The sequence below is a fragment of the Loxodonta africana genome, chromosome 4, assembly GCF_030014295.1.
Source record: "Loxodonta africana isolate mLoxAfr1 chromosome 4, mLoxAfr1.hap2, whole genome shotgun sequence".
NCBI classification, from domain to species: Eukaryota; Metazoa; Chordata; class Mammalia; order Proboscidea; family Elephantidae; genus Loxodonta; species Loxodonta africana.
The window spans coordinates 157,182,897-157,200,051 of NC_087345.1; the positions used below are offsets into that span (position 1 = coordinate 157,182,897).

Below are 17,155 nucleotides of genomic sequence, written 5' to 3' on the forward strand. Positions count from 1 at the left end.
AGAGAGATGTAGAATTTTTTTTCCAATATTCTTTCTATAAGAATATCCTATTAATTCAATAGTTTTTGTTTTTCTGTAAAGGGATAATAAGATAAACATTTTTCTCAAGAACGATCTAAGCATGCTTAGAAGATGAGTGTGTATCATTCCTTGACCACAACTTTTGTGTGTGTTTTTTTTTAAACCATAACAAAGTTACAGAAAGTTCAAAACACAGAACAAAGACTTTTTATCCCCCTAAACCATTTGAGATTACGTTGAAAACCTCGCACCCCATAAACTTTAGCGTGTAGCTCCTACCAACTTTCTCCTACATGACCACAATACAGCCATCAAAATTAAAAAAAAAAAAAATCAACATGGTACATTATTACCATCTAATCTTCAGACCCCATTCATGATTTGCCAAATATACCAATAATTTATTTTATAAAAAAGGATCCAGTTCAGAATCACATGTTGCATGTAGATGTCTTGTTTTTTTTTTTTTTTTTTTTTTTGTCTCCTTTCTTAATCCAGAAGTTTGTCTTTTCTTGATTTTTTTGACCTCAACAGTTTTGAAGACTGCAGGCCAAATTATTTTGTATTATGTCCCTAAATGTGGATTTGTCTTTTGATTATGCTTGATTACATTCAGGTTACGCCTCTTTGGCGGAGATGTCACAGAACTCCGTGTTCTTCTCACTGCACCCTATCAGGTGGCACACGATTTCACCTGGTCCCATCACTGATGATGTTCTGCTTCATCACCTGAGTCTGCCAGACTTCTCCACTCTAAATTTATCCATTTCTCCTTCATAATTAATAAGCATTTTGTGTGTGGCGGGGTGTATTTTGAAGTTATCTAAATATCCTATTCCTCACCAAGCTATGAACTTATTCACGTATTCCATGGTTCTCAACTAGGGCAACTCTGGCCCCCCAGGGGACTTCTGGAAATGTGTGGAGATGTTTTTTATTGTAACAACTATGGCCAATGGAAAATCTAAAATTTCGTATGTGGCCCAGATAATACTTCTAGTGGACAGCAGCGGTATAAAGCAGTGACATCTAGCCAGTACCGTATTTTTTCGCAAATAATGCATACCTTCAACATTTGTTTGACAACTGCTTCCGTCCCCCGAGGTATTTTTATAAGCATGCTATGCTAATTTTTTTTTCATAGCAACACGTAAAAAAAAATTGGCATAGCAGTGCTTATGAATATACCTTTCAGGGGGAGGGCACAGCTAGCAAACAAATATAGATGGCGTGTGTTATTTGTGTAAAAATACAGTAAAGGGTAGCGGTGGTGCTAAACATCCTACAGTGCATAGGGCAGTCCCCTAGAACAAAGAATTATCCAGTCCATATATCAGTAGTGCTGCTGTTGAAAAACATGCATTGATTTATTTATATTTGTATAGCCTCGTGGTTTCTTATTTTAGTTAATGAGTTATAATTTGTCATTGTTTCTGTTTACAGTGGGAGCCATCCATCCAAGGTGGATTCTACATCCTTTTGACATATCCCTATCATTCTTTGAGCACTTCCCTGCTTTCCGGCACAACAAGATATTCAAGCTCATCTTATACTTTCTCCAGCACAGCCCTGGAATCAGCCATTTCTCCAAAGAGTTCTGGTTCTTTTTTGTGGGAAACGGTATTTAGAAGCCAAAATCTGGGCACTAGGTGTGTTCACTGCTATTGGGCGTTACTACTCTCAGGCCCTCTCAATGGACAGAGCTAGAGAATACAAACATACACACATAGAGACACACACAAGCATCTGTATTGATTTAACTATATTATTAAAAGCCATGTGTTCACACCAATTCCAATGCAATATCACAGGATAAAGTCTGGTTTTCTCCCTTTTTATAACTCCCTTCTCTGACAGTGAGAACCCTGGCTTCTATCATCTTTACCCTATTTACTTATTTAACCAATACTCCTCTAAATAGTTATCTTACAGCTCTGTGCTTATCTCCAGGACACCTAGAAGTCTGGTACTGAGTCTTAGTCAAAACTACGACAAGTAGGCTAGCTAGAGATTTATAATGGTCTGTTTAAAGTTCAAAACACTACTGATGGCACCCAGGGCCAACTTGTTTACATTGTTTAGAGACAATGGCTTACACCTGGTTACATGGCGTACCTTGGCTCCATGACCAGATAGGGCATAAAAGGCACTGCTGGAAATTTTTGCTCAAGCTTTCCTGAAGCAAAGATTGCTCACACATATGTTGATGGTTCATAATCTGGAGGTGAAATGTGTCCTGTACAACTAAGAAAGAAACTTGGGAAATGGCACCAGTAAGTGTCTCAGGCCTGAGGCTTGTCTGTGCTTTCTTTCTCCCACTGCATCATATGCTTTGCCTTATTAAATCCTTATATGAGTATACCCTGTAGAATCTTGAAAGGTCAAATAACCAATCTGTGTAACCACTGCAGTAACCAATCTCTTCTCTCCATCTCTACCCCTTCCTCTTACACAGACACCCTTGTCACTCTGCTCAAACTCCTGTCATCCCATGCCCAGTCACCTTCCACAGGGACACCCATGTGCCCCACTTGGACTCTGACTTCCCATGCCAGGCTACCATCCACCTCATACAGATGCTTGCCTTACCCCACTTAGGTTCTGGCATGCCACTCTAGGCCACCATGCTTCCTTCTCATGGCCTGAACATCTTCCTCTGTCCCATGTAATGGCTTTAGGAATGAATTATTAGGGAAGGAGGGAGAAGAAGGCAGAAGGGAAGAAGATCAACAGTTTTGTGGTTTTAAAAAGAATCCCAACAGTAGCTTCACATGTGATGTTTAAGATTTAGACACTGCAGGACATTTCACACTTGATTATTTATAAGAGTTAAGATCTTTCTTTCCACCAAATAAAGCATCCCCCTATCTCTGAGGTCTATAGACATACATGGGAGAAGAAAATCCCCAAGAGCTGCCCACATACAAACAAAATTAAATAGATCCATGGATGTATGTGTTAAGATTATGCTCAGCTTTAAGTGAGAGGAAACCCCAAATAACAAGACTTTCACAAAACAGTAGTTTCTCTTTCACTTAAACACATACAGTCCAGAGGCTCCTGCTACCCTGTTGCTCAACCATCCTCAATACATCGCTTCCACCTCATGGTCTAAGATGACTGCAGATGCTCAGCCATCACGTGTGCATCTGCCATCAGGAGGGAGGAAAGGATAAAGAAGATGTCTTCTTAAAGGAAACTGCCAAGAAACTGCACACGACACTCCCTCTTGCGGTGAATTAATAAAATGTGTAACGTGATGCCTAGCTGCGGAGCCAAAACCCACTGCTGCTGAGTTGATTCTGACTTATAGCAACCCTACCATACAGAGGAGAACTGCCCCATAGGGTTTCCAAGGCCGCAGACCTTTTGGTTTGCAGCTGAATGCTTTAACCGCTGCACCACCAGAGCTCCCAGGGAAGCTAAAAATCTAGTATGTATTTCAGATTATCACATGCCAGTGAAAAATTCGGGGTTCTACTTGCAAGAAAGGGGGACATTAGTGGTTCAGTGGGGGAATTCTTGCCTCCTACGTGAAAACGTGGGGTTCTGTTCCCGAGCAACGCACCTCATGGGAAGCCATCACCTGTCAATGGAGGCTTGCATGTTGCTATGATGCTGAACAGGTGTCAGCAGAGCTTTGAGACTATGACTTTCAAAAGAAAGGCCTGGCGATCTACTTCTGAAAAATAGCCAATAAAAACCTACGGATTGCAAGCGCTCAGTCCACAACCGAACGTGGGGACGGTGCAGGACTGCGCAGTGTTTTGCTCCGTTGTGTACAGAAATGCCACGAGTTTGGGGTCGACCCAACATCACCTGACAAGAACGACATTAGCAAGAGAGATGGGGCAAACTCTGACAGCTGGCAGTCTCTCACAAGGGCAGGCTACTCCATTTAAAAGTCACAGAAATCGATCCTAATTACAAAAGACAAATGATAATCCTGTGTCCTGCTGTAATTTTTAAAAACTACCATCAGTCGACTAATTAGTAAAAAGAAAAACCTGGCCTTCTCTAAGGTAAAGTTTACAGTGAGAGACTTAATTAGGGAAAACTGGCTCTTTTCAATCATTTTACTTTGTCCTTGCAACAAATACTTAAAAGTCGAGAAAATGACAAAGATGAAAAATTCCCTCTCTCTAATAAAGGAGAGAAATTCAGTTGTCACTTCCCTGCTCACACCACTAAAATATATTTTTCTTTCTCACCATTGTTACAGGGTTACATGTGGAAGTAGGTAAGAGGGAGAGAAGTTAAAGAAGAAAAAGAAAAAGTTAATAAAAGATCTTTCAGAAAATATTTAGGGCAACAAAGGACTCCAGGAGAGAGGGCACTTAAGTTGCACACAAGCGCCAGAAACCCACAAAGCCTGGGACAGGCAAAGCTCAACTAAAAGACGCACTTATACAGCCCACCACTCCCTTCCACTTGCGAATGGCTAGTTCATTGTGTGTCTCCTATGGAAGCTGTGCTGCTCAAAAGAAGGCAGAAATGGTCTGCCAAAATAGAATGGATTATTTAAAAGAACAAAAGCAGCGCAGTCACTCGTGGGGAGAATGGAAGCGGGCCGTACCCACTGACCTGTCGCCGTGCCTTGCCGACCTTAAACGCACCAGTGGAGTTACCATTGTGTTAATAACATACTCTGACGGTGTTGCTAACACAGACTGCCAAGAACAGGCATGCCAGAATGGTAAGAACACACTGTTATTAAAATTTCTAAAGTAATATTAACCTATGCTTTGCCCAGGCATTTTCAAAGTAGGATGTATTTCAAAAGTCACCAAGGAACTAAGAAAATGTGTTAACATCCAGTTAACCATTACAGGACATCAGCTATCATTGTCTCTCTAGCCTCTTGAGAAACAGTACTTGGGTGCATGTTCTATTGGACAAAATGAACATCGGAAAAGCAAAACCACAGGGGCTGGGGTGTTTGTGAAGGGAGGGGAGTGAAGTGAGGTTGCTGGTGCTGTGCATAGGGTATCCGACTGCTGATTCTCTAGTCAAGAAGGGAATCAGCACGAAAGTGTTCAAAAGAGACTGGTACGTTCGATCATTTCACAAGAAAGGCAAATCGAGGACAAACTCAGGTACTTATTGGCTGGATTTTCCTGCTTACACTCATAATGTCAACACTCTTTACCTCTGAGGAATCAATATCTTCTCAGAAGTACTGCTGTCCATACACCCTGGTTAGCCTGAACAGCCTCAGTTCCCAAAAATGTCCTGGTTTGGAAGATAAACAACACAGTCTTAGCATGCATAGAACATGCACCAAAAAACAAAAATTCAAGGTATAAAGGGATCATGGACACAAGAGAAGTCCATCTAACAGAATCGCCACAGCTCAGAAGGAGCTGCTACTTACTGTGGAATGACCTTCGCATGTCAAGAAATACTTCGGAATAAGAGGCTATACCACACACTGAATCCAGCTTTGAAGGACATATGGGAACTGGTGGTTAGGAAAGCCAACCCAGGCTAACCTAAGCAAATAGATGGAAAATAGGGAAGATACAGGACCTGGAGCCAGGATTTAATGGAGTAAATTAAGAAAAATCAAAGGGCTAACTAAAAACTTCCAGAAAAAAAAAAAATCACCATTTCTAGATAACACATGGAAGCAGATATTGTTTAAAACAGGTTCAGGTTTTTTTTTTCCCTTCTTCAGCACGAAGTAGACAGCATGAGAATAAAAGAAGCATAATGAAATCCACAGCTCCACAAGATGACATTACAGGCTTGTTTTCAAAATAACCCACCATATCACAAAGATGTGGCATACTGGAAATTGTCTCCAGTTTTCAATTTGGCAAATTAGGAAGCAAATTACTCCTTTGGTAGCACTTCAGAGATGGTAAAAAGTTCTAGCTCAATAGAATGACATTTATATCCAGAGAAAAAAACAGGGCCAGGATGAGACAAAGGGGATGTGAGACTTGAAAACACATAACGTGACAAGGGACTTTGAAGTTTCTGAAATCCTGTCACAGGGTTAGAAGTGGCAGCTTAATTTCAGTGGCCATCTGTGGTTCTAAAAGATTTTGTAACATCGGTCAAAACAACTGGACTGTTACCACCAGTCTGTTCCACAGAGTGTGCATTATGAACACAAGCTATCAGAAAGGCACTGCTGCTATCAGAAGGCAAATGGTCTGCCGTATTCTGACAGCTCTCGTGGTATCAAATATTACAGATGGGAAGAAAAGCCACTTGTTAGCTGCTGTCAAGTCAGCCCCGACACATGGCGACCCCATGCATGATGGAACAAAACGCTGCCTGGTGCTGTGCCAGCCCTATGGTCAGTTGTGGATCAGACTACTGTGATCCACACAGTTTTCATTGGCTGATTTTCAAAAGCACAACGCCAGGCCTTTCTTCCTACTTCATCTCAGTCTGGACGCTCTGCTGAAATCTGTTCAGCATCAGAGCAACATGCAACCCTCCGATGACAGATGGGTGGTAGCTGTATATGAGAAACACTGGCCAGGAATCGAACCCAGGTCTCCTGCATGGGAGGTGAGAATTCTGCCACTGAACCACCAATGCCCTAGAAAAATCACTTTCATTGCTGTTAGGTGCCATCAAATTGGCTCCAACTCACAGCAACCTAAAGTATCATGGAAGGAAACACTGCCCAGTCCTGCACCACCTTCACAATCATTGCTATGCTGGAACCCATTGCTGCAATCACTGGGTCAATCCAGTTGGATATTCAAATAGAGTCACTTTGTTCTACAACTCCAGGGGACATCACTCAAATTCTGCCCAAGTCTACAGATCACATTGTGAATGGTGCATTCTGGGGCAATGCAAGGAGGAAGCCATGTTATTTCAAATCCTCCTAAAGTTGCAGACGAAAAAGAAGATTTAATTCAAACTTAAAAACATAGGATGGTCCAAATGGCTTTTCCGTTTTTGCTTCCTGGTGGGCTAGAATAGAGATAGCCCTATGTAACCCTGATTCAAAGTTCCCAAGAAATGTGGGAACCAGCCAGATGTCAGCATCAGCAAACAGCGCTGACCGATTTGAGCTTTTTATCTCCACAATGCGTGATTAAAATGCCTGCCCATGTCACATGGTGGAAGTTATTTCACCCTTGGTAGTAGGATACAGATTCAGATCTCCTTAAATATGCAGCTTCTGACAATATATTAAAATGAAGACAGACAATAAAATGGTTGATACCCAGATATAATACAAATATCATATTCATCAACACACACAGAATCATAAAAATATTCCTTTTGAATTTCATTCATAATTTAAAACCTTAAAAAATCACCCTGGTGTGAAAGCTTTTCTTTATTTCATAACTAATTATTGTGAAGGGTTAGGAATTCTTTACTAGTGTTTTCAAACGATTTGGTTATTTGACTGAATTCTACTATTTACAGATGAAGGGCGTATCAACCGTAACTACCTCCTTTCATTTAACAGGAAAGTACTTTATCGTGTGACAATTCACAAATGTGATACCTCTTTGTATGCATAAATGGAAGAGTTCCCATGAGCTGGTCACGGCCTGGGGCAAGACATTTCATTGCTGTTGTTTTTAGCTGCCATCAAGTCAGCCTGATTCATGGCAACCGCAGGCACACTGGAACAAAACGCTGCCTGGTCCTGCACCAGTCTCTTGATAGGTTATGGATCAGACCATTGTAATCCATAGGGTTTTCATTAGCTAATTTTCAGAAGTAGATTGCCAGGCCTTTCTTCCTAGTCTCCAGAAACTCTGCTGAAATTTGCTCAGTATCACTGTAAACACAAGCCTCCACTGACAAATGGATGGTGGCTACACATGAGGCGCAGTGGCTGGAAATCAAACTCAAGAGTCCCTCATGGAAGGTGAGAATTCAAACACTGAACCACCAAAGCCTCATTTAATACACAGATTCCATATCCAAGGCCCATGTTATTGAAAATGTAGAGCTCACATCATTCCTGTCCATACATATCACTCTATACCCTTTCCTTCAGGAAAAAAATACAAAGAAAAATGGTATTTCTGATGTCTGAGAAAATTTAAGGGAAAAATATAGTAAGTCACCTAAGATACCCAGTCATTCATTCCTCTAAGGTTTAAATATGAAGATATTAACAAATAGTGAGTAACAACTACTTTCCAAGTCATCAGGCACTGTACTTACTCGTGCTACAGGGATAGAACATGAAAGTCAGAGTTGCTGCCCTCAACAAATCTACCTGCAGTCACGATGGGAGAAATAAATACTATGACAAAACACAAGGGGCCCTGAGAGCACAGTGGTTAAAGAGCTCAGCTGCTAACCAAACGAATGGTCAGCGGTTTGAATGCACCAACGGCCCTGCAGAGAAAGGTGTGGCAGTTTGCTTCTGTGAAGATTTATAGCCTTGGAAACCCTACTGGGGAGTTCTACTGTTCTATAGAGTAGCTATGTGTCGAAATCTTCAAGGACCAGGGTCAGCTTTATTCTATACCTACATACCTACCTTCTTTTTTTCTTTTTTTTTCTTGTTTATATTGACTAATTTATCTAGTATAACAAGATATACGTATTCTTTTAAATAATAGTTATAGAACGTCAGAGCCAAAAGGAACCCTAGAAATCAAATACCTTAAGCTCCTCATTTGACAGATAAGGAAACTGTTGCCCAAAGTGGTAAAGTTATTTTTCCAAGGTTCCACAGACCACCAAAATTGAAACTGAGAATAGAACCAAAGCCTCTAGATTCTAAATCTTGAGTTTATTCTTCCCCCACTGGCGAAACAATATTCACACTTGGAGACAGTGTTCTTTTTAAGACAGTGGAAATTCCTATTACACTAAAAGTAGTGTAAGCCTGAGTAGAAAAATTCCTTTGTATCTTGAATAAAAGATGACAGTTACATAAAGTAACTCAAAGCAAAGCAAAGAATACTTAGTTCCTGGCAGTGTGAGACCCAGACTGCAATCCTGTGTGATCCTGGGGAAATCCCTGGACCTTTCTGAAGCTCATATTTCTCATCTTTAAAATGAAAGGCTGAAATAAATTATTTGATTCTGTGAAATAAATAAGAGGAAAAGTATTAATATTTATGTAATGCCTGCTACATCGATGCTGTGCTGGGCACTTATACACACCCACTAGGCTCAGGAATATTAAAACAAAGTAAGTTAATTACAACGGCAAACATTTATTAAGCCCTTAAAACATGGCTGGCACATTCTTCACAATAACCTGTAAGGCAATACACTTATTATCCACCTCTATTTTTAGATGAGAAAATGAGGCACAGAGAGGTTAAGTTACTTGCCCAAGGTTTCAAAGCTAGTAAGCAGAGGTAAGGTTTTCAGTGGCTAATCTTAACAAGTTTGGTGGTTCGAACCCACCCAGCAGCTCTGCAGGAGAAAGACCTGGCTATCTGTTCCCTTAAAGATTACAGCTTATAAAATACTATGGGGCAGGGCAGTTCAATTCTGTCACACAGGGTCACTAGGAGTTGATAATTGACTTGACAGTACCTAAAACAACAACGATCTCTGGAAAGAGATTTCCAGGCGTTTCTTCCTAGTGTGTCTTAGTCTGTAAGCTCTGCTGAAATCTGTCCACCATGGGTGACCCTGCTGGTATTTGAGATACCAGTAGCTTACCTTCCAGTATCATAGCAACATGCAAGCCACCACTGCACAACAAATTGACAGATGGATAGTGGTGCGTCTGACCCAAGCCATGGTATTTTCAATTGCCTCATATGCATGACAAAGTCGGATAATGAAAAAGTAAGCCAGAGGAAGAATCAATGTATTCTACCTGTATACCCTAACTGTGGTGTTGGCAAAGAATACTGAATATTACCATGGACTGCCAAAAGAATGAACAAATCAGCCTTAGAAGAAATACAACCAGGATGTTCCTTTGAAATGTGGATGGCCAAGATGTTGACTAACTTACTTTGGACACATCCTTAGGAAAGACCAATCGCTACAAAAGGACATCATGTTTGGTAAAGTAGAGAGCCAACAAAAACGAGAGAAAGCCTCAGTGAGATGGATTGACACGATAACTGCAATGATATCAACGATCAAGCATACCAATGATCATGCAGATGGCCCAGGACTCAGCAACGTTTTGTTCTTTTATACATGAGTTGGAGCCGACTCAATGTCAACTAACAAGAAGAAGAAGCAGAGACAAAATTTTGTGTTAGTTTCCCAGGGCTGCTGTAACAAAGTACCACAAACTGAGTGCCTTAAAATAACAGAAATTCATTCTCGCACCATCCTGAGGGCTAGAAGTCCAAATTCAGGGTGTCAGCAGGGTCATGCTCTCTTTAATGGCTCTAGGGAAAGATCCTTCCTTGTCTCTTCCGGCTTCTGGTAGCGCCAGGCTTTCCTGCCTTACGGCAGCATAGCTCCACTCTCTGCCTCTGCCGTCACATGGTATTCCTCCTTCTGTCTATGTCTGTCTCTTCTCCTCTTTTTATAAGAACACAGTTCATATTGGATTAGGGCCTATCCTAATCCAGTGCAATCTCATTTGCAAAGACCCTATTTCCAAATAAATTCACATTCACAGGCACTGGGGGTTAGGAAAAGACCCCTGGTGGCACAGTGCTTAAAGTGCTCAGCAGCGAGCCAAAAGATCGCTAGTTTGAACCCACCAGCTGCAGCACCCAATGTGTGTGTTTTCTATTTCAGACAATACAAGTTATTCTCAACTCCCATTGTATCCCTACAGATAAATAAGCCACCTGGGTGGGCCACAGGTACTCTTTCTTCCTAGAGACTGATGTTAGACCCTTCTCTCTGATTCCTCATTTCTGATTCCTCACTTCTCTCCTCGAACAGTGGCTCTCTGCCTTCGCCTCAACCTTCCTCCACTTTTCTTACCTTCGCCCAAGAGCCACAGTGTTGTGTTGCTGCTGTTAGGTGCTGTCAAGTCAACTCAGACTCATACCGACCCCATGCGACAGAGTAGAACTGCCCCACAGGGATTTCTAGGCTGTAATCTTTATGGAAGCAGATCACCAGGTCTTTCGCCCGCAGAGCTGCTGGGTGGGTTCCCACTGCCAACCTTTAGTTTAGCAGCCGAGTACTTAATCACTGACCCATTAGGTCTCCTCCAAGAGCCATAATATTCCCTGGTAAAGAGGAGGCAAGCCTCTTTAGAAGCAGGAGGACTTGCTGTCTATACAAGAGCGCTATGGTTTTCTGAGCTGAAAGATATGTAAGCCATTCTACAGTCACTACGTATCGAGGACTCTCTCTGTACTACCTGCTCTCAGCTGCACTTACGACGTGATTCGGTCTTGTGTGCAACTCATCCATCATCCCTTCCCTTGGCTTTCAGCATCTCTCCCCACATGTCATTCCTTATCCTGACCTCCACATACAAGTCACCTGGATTGACACTCATGCTCATTTGCCCCTTAGAGCAAACTTGAGTATGTTTTGCTCTGACTAGCTATAGGGCCTCCCTAGAGCTCCTTCCTGTGTGCTGTCTTTTCCCACAATCTTGCTCTTACCTCTTCCCTCTGCCCTACCCTCAACACACTCAGTTCCAGCAAACAAATATGCCACTGAGGGTATCCACAAACCCTCAAATCCTCTCCTTACTCCAAAGGCACAAAATACTCTTCCTCTCCAAGTTCCCTGCCCCGCCAGAGCGCCTATAATGAGATGTTCAAAACAGCTTTGTCTCTTTCTTAAGAAACATAAAAGTTCTTTCTTACTGATCATAACAATCATTTTTAAAAACCTACTCTGCACCAGATACTACATACATGTTACCCTTTATCTGAGAAGGATAATTTTTCCATTGACCAATGAGGGAAACTGAGGTGTAAAGACACTATGGAAACTTTCTAAAGACACATTACTAATAAACAGCATGACTGGGATAATTAATAAGGATTATGACTGTGAAGTCCATGCTTTGATATAATACCTTTTCTTATATCAACCCTATACGTACTGGAAGAATGCCCAAATAGGAAGTGTTATGACAATGTAGCTCTCTTTTTACACAAGGTCTAAGATTCTAAGTGAAAAAGAAAGAATGGCAGACAGGGAGAGGAATGAGAAATTTTACCTCCATATCCCCTCGTCTACCAAAACTTATTCTACCTTTCTCCTGTCAGAATAGGGCTGCGGGAGGCTGTCAGGTTACCTAGCTAAGGCAACCACGTCCAGCCTCCCCTGCAGTCGGTGTGATGGGTTCTCAGCAAGAGAACCTAAGTAGAAGTGATGTGTGCCCCTTCCAGAGCAAGACCTTTAAGGCAGTGGGTAGACTGCTCTGCTCTCTGTTCCTTTAACCAGTGCTGGCCATGCAGCTCTCGAGCAAGCAGATGAGGACAGTGCCGCACGTGACATACAGAAATAGGGAGCAGGGAACTGAGATCCCTGAATGCCCACAGACGTCCACTGACCTGGACTACTCACCTTAGACTGTGATGTGGGAGGGAAACAATGTTTTTATTGTTTAAGCCACACTGTTGTTAGGTCTCTTGTGCATGTAGATTAGTCACTGACTCTAAAACCAGTAAACCAGTCGCCGCAGAGTCAACCCCAACTCATGGCAACCCCATGTGTGTGAGAGTAGGGTTGTGCTTCACAGGGTCTTCAATGCCTGATTTTTTTGGAAGTAGATCACCAGGCCTGTCTTCCAAGGTGCCTCTGGGTAGACTTAAACCTCAAAGTTTCCTGTCAAGCAGCCTACTGCGTTGTATTTGCACCACGCAGGGTCTCCATTAAGTCTAAATAATCACCATTTCATTACTGTGAAGGCCTTGGAAACCCTCATAGCAGCCACATCTGTGTGGCAGAACAGGAGGTCGGGGGAAGGCAAGCTGGGAGATTTCACAGCCCAAGCTTCCAAAACTCAGATCAGAAGGCCCAGACGCCTTTAGTAGAAAAGGACGCAGAAAATCAACTCCTAGGTCTGCTAGATTAGATTACACACCAAGCGTGAGTTCTAGGAAGATGGAGGCAGCATAACAGCATATTTTATGAGTCTTGAGTCCCCACATAAAAATAGACACTGCAGCTAGTTAGCAATCAAAAATCCCAAGTCACAATTTGCAACGTAACTAGGTGACGAAGTATTCTCACAAACCATAAAATATAAGTGGGGAAGGGGAACCACCAATAGGCACAAGACAGACATGATATTTTGCAGCCTGAGTACTTGAGCTGTAGGAGACTCCAGTGAGTTTCCTATCTTCTCAAACCCATGCACAGTAGACAGGAAGCTGCTGAAAGGCCAATGCTGCCCCCTCACCCTGGAGACCCTTCCTCTCACCAAGTATGACGCACAGTGTCAATCTGAGGACAGGACCTTGCTTGACCAGGCTCTCTCTGATCTCTCAGGGAGATTCTTATATCTAGCTGGAGGGAGACAGAGTCGGTTCTATCCCAGGTAATGTCCACTTTGGCTGGGTACATGGACAGCGGGCCTCCAGCGACCTTACATAGGACCCAGGGGGTCCCCACTGCTTTCTACACTCCAGGAGTTACTGTATCTACTTGGGGCTATATCTTGATATGGGGAGTTTAAGGCAGGTGTGGAGTGGAAGATGTTTGGGTAGGGGGTGGGGCTAGCAGTATTTAGCTTCCCCTCCCCCTCATCATTCTGGTTTCCGCTGTGTGGGGGTGTCTGCTAGGAGGGTGAGGCAAGACAAACGGGCAAGTATGTATGCATCCCTGTATCCCCAATTCCCACAAAGACCTCAGAGGTTCCCTCCTGGGAGCCTCTGAGGATTTCCTGAGAACACATCCGGCTTCTAAGAGACCAGAATGTCGAGCCCACGTCCTTATAGGCAAGACTGACCTGGTGTTCTGAGTCTGGAAGGCATGGCTGACATTCAATGTTATAGATCCTGGATGAGGCCTAGACCAGCCAGCGGCTGGGAATGATTACTGCGGGATTAGGGAGAAATAAAAAAGTGCATCACAACTCTGAGAAAAGAGGCTCCCCAACTACCCTGTCAGTAGTCACTAGAAAGCAGAGAGTCCCTGGGTGGTGCAAATATTTGATGCATTAGGCTGCTAACCCAAAGGTTGGTGGCTTGAGTCCACCCAGAGGCTCTTCGGAAGGCCTGGTGACCTACTCCTGAAAAATCAGCCATTGAAAACCCTGTGGAACACAGTTTTACCTTGACACATACAGTGTCATTATAAGCTGGAACCAACTCAATTGTCAACTATTTTTGTTTTGTTTTTAATCACTAGAAAGCACAGCCGACCGATTTGAGAAGAGCAACTGAAATCCGGAAGGGTTTGTCCCCTCCAAGTGCAGGACAAGTCTAATCCCTGTGACTGCTGGAAATAGACCACTTGGAGCTTCCTTCCAGCTCAGGGCCTGGAATAAAAACTGAGCAAGACAGCAGTAATAGAGACCAAAGACAGAGAAGGTCCAGATAAAGTGGGGAGAGGAACTCAGTCAAGACATCTCCAAAAGCAAGCCACTGTACTTTTGAACACTATCTGAAAACAATAAAAAACAGAGCTCTGGGAAGTTAGAGAAGCTAATCGGAACCATGCCTCCTTCTGAAAGTCTGTTGTTGTTTGGTGCCTTTGAGTCAGTTCCGACTCAAAGCGACCCTATGTACAAAAGAATGAAACACTGCCAGGTCCTGCGCCATTCACACAATCGTTGTTATGCTTGAGCCTACTGTTGAAGCCACTGTGTCAATCCATCTTGTTGAGGGTCTTCCTCTTTTTCATTGACCCTCTGCTTTACAAAGCATGATGTCCTTCTCCAGGGATTGGTCCCTCCTGATAACATGTCCAAAGTATGTGAGACAAAGCCTTGCCATCCTTGCTTTTAATGAGCATTCTGGCTGTACTTCTTCCAAGACAGATTTGTTCATTGTTCTGGCAGACCATGGTATAGTCCATATTCTTCTTCACCAACACCGTAATTCAAAGGTGTCAGTTTTCACCAATGCCTTCAGTGCAGCTTGGACTTCTTCCTTCAGTATTCACATGCTACCTCCTAAAACTGCTGAACATTTACCAATTCTTTTTGGTACAGTGACTCTATGTATTCCTTCCATCTTCTCTTGATGCTTCCTGCATTGTTTAATATTTTCCCCATAGAATCTCTCTTTGAAAGTTTAGGAAAACTAATTTCATATAAAAATGAGCAACACAGAACTATCAAGAGCAAATCCCATGAAGTTATAATGAGGAAAAAAGAAAATAAAATAACATCCTTATTGAAAAAGAAAGAACATCAAAAAGCTGTTCCAGAAATGAGATCAAGATCGTAATCCACAATTTTAAAACAAGTTCAAAGACATGATAGAACAACATAAATCAGAATTAGAAAAATTCAGAAATGAAAAGACAGAACTCAAGGAAGAATTAGAAATAAAAGGAAAATTTCCAGAAATAAAAACTAAATCAGGAGACACACAAATAAACACAACAGATAATACATTACAATAAACTGAAAAGTAAACTGCCAATTTCTAGAAAGCAAAAAGAAATAGATGAGATATAAAGGATTTGAGAGAAAGTGATCAATATTAAGGATAAGCAAAAAGGATCAACATATAGATCCTAGAAATCCCTGAAGGAGAAAATACAAGGGAACAAAACATATACTAAAAAACATAATTCAAAAAACTGTCCTGAAACTCGAAAAAAAATTTTTAAATAAATAATGGAAAGAGCATACTGGATACCTAGGAAAATAACCAGAAAGATCTATACCAAGACAAAAATGTACTGGTGTAGTTTGCTAAGTGGTAGCCCTTAATATATGTCCATGTCCTAATCCCTGGAACCTATAAATGTTACCTTATTTGGAAAAAGGGCCTTTGTAGATGTGATTAGGTCAAGGACCTTAATGATAAATATCCCTACAAAGTGACAGAGGGAGATTTGACACAGACAGAAGAGGAGAAGGTGATGGAAATATGGCAGCGGAAACTGGAAAGATGCAGCCACAAGCCAAGGAACGCCACCAGTCACGAGAAGCAGAAGAGTCAAGAAATGATTCTTCCTTAAAGCCTGCAGGGGGAATGCAGCCCTTCTAATACCTTGATTTCAGCTTTCTGGTTTCCAGAGCTGTGAGAGAATAAATTTCTGTTGTTTTAAACCACCAAGTTCATGGTAATTTGTTAAGGAAAATGTAAACATTCTTTTCAACATCTAGGGGAAAAAAAAAAACTGTTCATATAGGAAATAAAGTCAGATTATCATCAGACTTTTTTTTTAATATAATTTTTATTGTGCTTTAAGTTTATAAATCAAGTCAGTCTCTCACACAAAAACCCATATACACCTTGCTACACACTCCCAATTACCCTCCCGTTAATGAGACAGTCCGCTCTCTCCCTCCACTCTCTCTTTTCGTGTCCATTTCGCCAGCTTCTAACCCCCTCTACCCTCTCATCTCCCCTCCAGGCAGGAGATGCCAACATAGTCTCAAGTGTCCACCTGATCCAAGAAGCTCACTCCTCACCAGCATCCCTCTCCAACCCATTGTCCAGTCCAATCATGTCTGAAAAGTTGGCTTCAGGAATGGTTCCTGTCCTGGGGCAACAGAAGGTCTGGGGGCCATGACCACCGGGGTCCTTCTAGTCTCAGTCAGACCATTAAGTCTGGTCTTATGAGAATTTGGTGTCTGCATCCCACTGCTCTCCTGCTCCCTCGGGGGTTCTCTGTTGTGTCCCTGTCAGGGCAGTCATCAGTTGTAGCCGGGCACCATCTAGTTCTTCTGGTCTCAGGATGATGTAGTCACTGGTTCATGTGGCCTTGTCTCTTGGGCTCATAATCACCTTGTGTCCTTGGTGTTCTTCATTCTCCTTTGATCCAGGTGGGTTGAGACCAATTGATGCATCTTAGATGGCTGCTTGCTAGCGTTTAAGACCCCAGACGCCACTCTTCAAAGTGGGATGCAGAATGTTTTCTTGATAGATTTTATTACGCAAATTGACTTAGATGTCCCCTGAAACCATGGTCCCCAGACCCCTACCCCTGCTACGCTGGCCTTCGAAGCATTCAGTTTATTCAGGAAACTTCTTTGCTTTTGGTTTAGTCCAATTGTGCTGACCTCCCCTATATTGTATGCTGTCTTTCCCTTCACCTAAAGTAGTGCTTATCTACTATCTAATTAGTGAGTGCCCCTCTGCCCCCTCCCTCCCTCCCCCATCTA

General features: G+C 42.4%; 1 protein-coding gene across 6 annotated transcripts in view; it reads right to left on the bottom strand.

The window, feature by feature from the left end:
• RSU1 (Ras suppressor protein 1) overlaps positions 1-17,155 on the bottom strand; it is a 249,856-nt gene that overhangs the window by 218,146 nt on the left and 14,555 nt on the right. The gene's annotated exons all lie outside the window — the stretch shown is intronic.